Genomic DNA, 5,303 nt, shown 5'->3' on the forward strand with positions numbered 1-5,303 from the left:
TATATATATATATATATACGAGTAAGTGGACAAATGAAAGAAGGGCACAAATGAAAGAGAGTTACATGTATGGATCAAAATAGTTTGATTCAAATCCGTTGGTACTCTTGAGTTTCAAGCGCGATGCTAGTCGTCATTGGTTGTTTTTACCATAAGGTGGACTGCGATTGGTCGAGGAAAGTCACGCGGTGTCGTGGTTTGATGTTGGTATATGGGTAACAGTTAGTTGGAAAATACTGCATGGCGAACAAGAAATTGGCCACGTGGAGGACAGGAAATAGACAAGGAGTTGGTCCGGTTGTTGGGGAGAAAGTAGGAAGTATATTGTCCTATATGTGTGTGTGCGTGTGTGCAGACGTGCTCATATAATTGTGCATGCATGTGTATATTGATGCGAGTGTGCGCATCTGTACATGGGCGCGCACGCGCACGTCTGCACAGACACAGACACACACACACACACACACACACACACACACATGCTTGGACGAACACGCACACACGTACACACACATATACGTATACACACACATGCGTATTCATTCATATGTTCACATGTATATTCGCATGCATGTACGCATGCATACCAGTGTGCGCGCACACACGCACGCGCGGCAATGTGCACTCGCACGCGCGCGTGCGCAAGTATACAGACGCAAAACCAGCGTTGAGGATTGGTCAGCGTTTGGAATTGGTAAGTGTTGGGGGCTGGTATGCGCTGGGGATTGGTAAATGGCGTTCCCACTCATGGAGTTGGTTGGTAGCGGTGACCTTGGTGCAGCTGGTGTGAAATTGCAGCTGGTGCTAAAGTAGTTTATCCGGTTTGTCGGCAGTCAGAGGCGAAATTTGCCATAATGGCAAATTTCTAGTGACAGCAATACGATAATTCTTATTACTTGGTGATGGATACTGCAGGTTGCTGGAAGATATTCAGTCTTCCACGGAGGCAGAACTGGCAGTTGGGGGCACCGGGTGAATATGGTGGCACTCAGTCGACAATAGTTCTCTCAATGCTGGGTATTTCATCTCAAAGATCACGAAGATCCAGAGAAAACGAGACAGGGAAGTAGAGTTTCCTCTGTCCCTGGATTTGAACGAGTGCATATGCTGGAGATATCTTCTCTTGAAGTCCTTAGCTGTCATACCCGGTAGCAACAACTATGGAAGATGAATCGATGATGCATTAGTTTTTACATCAGTTACATATACTGCCAAGGGCAGCTCTGTACACAAATATAAATACAGCAATACAAATGTAGATTTATATATAAATATAATTACATTAAATAAAAATCTAAATGTAGCTCTATATATAAATAGAAGTGTAGTTCTATATAGAAATATAAATGTAGCTATATATATATCACGGTATCGACCAGACTAACGGATGTTGCTATACATCGCTGGTCACAATACACTCTGCTTCGTTTTAGCTTCTGAATGGCCGCTGGCTAGGCGAGAGCAGACCAACAATCTCCCTGATCAGAAGAGGCTAATCTGTCATGCGGTTACCCATTTAATGCTGAGTTGGCTGTAGCAACGTGAAATGAAGAGTTTTGCTCAAGAACACAATGCACAGTCATTCTAAGAAACGAGCCCATGATCTAGTAATCGCGAGTGCAACTGCTCTAAAAGCTAGGCCACGCACCTTCATATCTGCTCTATATAAAAAAAACTACTCTGTACAGATATATAACAGTTGCTCTTCATACCATTATAAATACTCTACAAATAAACATAACTGTGATTCCATACAGAAATATATATTTAGCTCTATAGAGATATTTAACTCTATATCTCTATATAGAGATATATCTGTCGTCTTATAAGGAAATTATACTGAAGCTCTATATAAAAATATAACTATAGCTCTTAATACACATATGATAGTGGCTCTATAATTAAACGCTACCTGTAGCGCTATTTTAAAACGGAACATTATATACAAAAATAGCATCCTTATATAGTAGTATATAGCAATCTCTATATAGCAGTATAATTTTCTAAATAGAAAATAAATTATAGGTCTTTGTAGAAATATAAATGTGGATCTAACTAGAGCTATATATAGACATATAGTTATAGCACTATATAGGAACGTAAAGGTAGTTCTATATAGAATTAATACAACTCTATATTGAAATATAACTGTAGTACAATATAGAAATATGAATAGAAATAGAAATATGCTTCTATAGAAAAAAAACTGGCGTGGCTGTGTGGTAAGAAGTTTGCTTTCCAACCAAATTGTTCCGGGTTCAGTCTCGCCGCGTGACACCTTGGGCAAGTGTCTTCTGCTATGACCTAAGGCCTACCAAAACCTTGTGAGTGGATCTCGTAGACGGAAACTGAAAGAAGCCCGTCGTGTGTATGTGTGTGTATCTGTGAGAGACCGATAGAACAAGTACCAGTCGCCAAAATAATGAGAACTGGGGGTCGATTCGTTGGGGGCAGTGCCCCAGCATGACCGCGGTTTAGTGACTGAAACAATTGAAAGATAAAAATAAAAGATGAAATAAAAAGCAGAATTTTAGCTCTATATAGAAGGAAAATTGTATCTGACAGAAATAAATTAGTAGTTCTATATAAAAATAGAACGGTGGCACTGTCTAGGAATATATTTATTTCCCACAAGGGGCTTAAACATAGAGGGGACAAACAAAGGGATTAAGTCGATTAAGTGCACAACTGGTATTTATTTAATCGACCCCAAAAGGATGAAAGGCAAAGTCGACCTCGGCGGAATTTGAACTCAGAACGTAACGGTAGACGAAATACCGCTAAGCATTTCGTCCGGTGTGCTAACGATTCTGCCAGCTCACCTCCTATTGGCTAGGAATATATTTACATATAAATACATTTACAGATATATTTGGAGTTTTCTGTGAAGGCACGTGGCTTAGTGGTTAGGGATATTCGACTTACGATCGTATGGTTGTGAGTTCAATTCCCGGCGACGCGTTGAGTCCTTGTGCAAGTCACTTTGTTTCACGTTGCTCCATCCACTCAGTTAACAAAAATGAGTTGTACCTGTATCTCAAAGGGCCACCCTTGCCACACTCGGTGTCACACTGAATCTCCCTGAGAGCGTACGTTAAGGGCACGCATGTCTGTGGAGTACTCAGCCATTTGCACGTTAATTTCACAAGCAGATTGTCCCGTTGATTGGATCAAGTGGAACCCTCGTCGCCGTAACTTACAGAGTGCTAGTGTAGTTCTCTCTACAAATGTAATTGAAGCTGTATAGGGATAGATAATTATGAATCTAAACGGCAGTACTACATAGAAATAGAACTGTATCTCTATATACATAGAGATACAACTATAGAACTCTATCTCTATACAGAGATGTAATTATCACTCTATGTAGAAAAATAGCTGTTGCTCGTTTCGAAAATGTGAATGCGGTTCTTTGTAGAAATATTACTGTAGCCCTATTTAAAAATACAATTCTGGCTCTAAAGAGAAATATACGTGTAGCTCTATATACAAATATTACTGTGGCTTACATAGAAATAACCAAGTAGTTTTATATAAAGATAATGTTGTAAGCACTACATAGAAATATAATGATCTATATCGACCTATAACTACTTTGTATAGAAATATAGTTTGTTTTTTCCTACAAATATAACTGTAGCGGTATATAGAAATATAATGGTAAAGCTATTTAGAAATATAACAACTCTATATAAACAAATAAGAGTAGCACATAAAAATAGAACTGTGACTACATACAGACGTACAACTCTAGCTCTATAAATGTTGCTCAATATAGACGTCCACCTGTGGCTCTATATAAAAATACAACAATAGAGAAATAGTACAAGAGCTCTCGATAATAATATGACGGGAGCACTGAATAAACATATAGCAATAGTGTTATATAGAAATATGAAATTAGGTCTGTATAAGAGTAAGTCTAATAAAAAAAAACTATTCTTGTTGCTACACATAGAAGAAAAATGCCAACTTGTAATGAAATACGAATGTAGATCTCTATTTAGCTCTATAGTGAAATATAACTACTCTATATAATATAAGAACATAGAGGTAGCTCCATATATGGATAAAACGGTAGCTCTATGTAGAATGAAAACTGTATAGAAATTATACATGTGGCTCTACATAGAAAAACGCTTGTTTGCTAGAGAAATTTGACGGTATCTCCATAGACCTATAAAAATATAGAAATATTCGTGTTACTCTAAATAGAAACATGTCTAAGCTCTATGTAAAATGTGACTGTAGCTCTATCGAAAAATATAACTGTAACCCTATATATACAAATATTTATGTTGCTGGTTAAACAAATATAAATGAAGTAGTATATAGAAGTACAATGGTCGTTCCATGGAGAGATGCAATAGCTGGTGTATATGGAAATACTATTTCTGAATATAGAAATTTCACTATTCTATATAGAAATATAACTGTAGCAGCTATCAATAAAATATAACTGATGGGATATGTGGTGAACATACAAATGTAGCTTTATATAGCATCATAACTGTCGCTCCCTTCATAGATGTATACATAGCTACAGAGAAATATCGATGTAGCTCTATAAAGATATACGTATAGCTATAGGTGTATGAATAAAGATATAGATGTAGTTCTATACAGAAATATAACTGATTTTATATGGAAATAAAACTGTAGTGCTCTGCAGAAATATATATCATTCACCCAAGGTCAACTTTTAGTTAGTCGCGAGCACTTCCAGGCATCACCACTAATTCAGTTCTCACCCAAATTGAATACACCGTTTTAGCAATGATGATCAAATCTTCAGCGACGGCTTAATATTAAATAACTGCACTTTTATTCATTCAAAAGAAAGTTAGGTCAAAATATGTGAGTTCAAAACTGGGAGAGTAAGGCGAAAAATTGACTTTAAACCAAAATATCTCAGTTATTTCAAAAGAAAATTAAACGAATGTGGTCATTCAGAAGGCTATTTTCGTGAAAAATTAGCTAAAAGAAAAACATCAGAGAAGAAAAAGATGCGTGGCTTTATGTAATGGAAAACAACGAAAGTAACCCCCAGAATTTATTTGGAATCAAAATAACTCAGCTATTTTAAAGAAAAACTACAGAATCGTTCTGTTCATGTAAAAGAGGTCTGTGAGAGGAATCTTATGGTAAAAACCTCGTCAAAAAGTATTAGCTACAAAAAAAGTATTGTGGCTTTAAGTGGCGAAAAGAAAAAGTGATCATTCTGACAAATCTGGATATTTTTTCAATTTATAAAATATAAAACCTGATACCAGAGGTTGCTTAGCTTTAATGGTCGAGCCTAA

This window comes from Octopus bimaculoides, chromosome 10 (assembly GCF_001194135.2).
Source record: "Octopus bimaculoides isolate UCB-OBI-ISO-001 chromosome 10, ASM119413v2, whole genome shotgun sequence".
Lineage (NCBI taxonomy): Eukaryota > Metazoa > Mollusca > Cephalopoda > Octopoda > Octopodidae > Octopus > Octopus bimaculoides.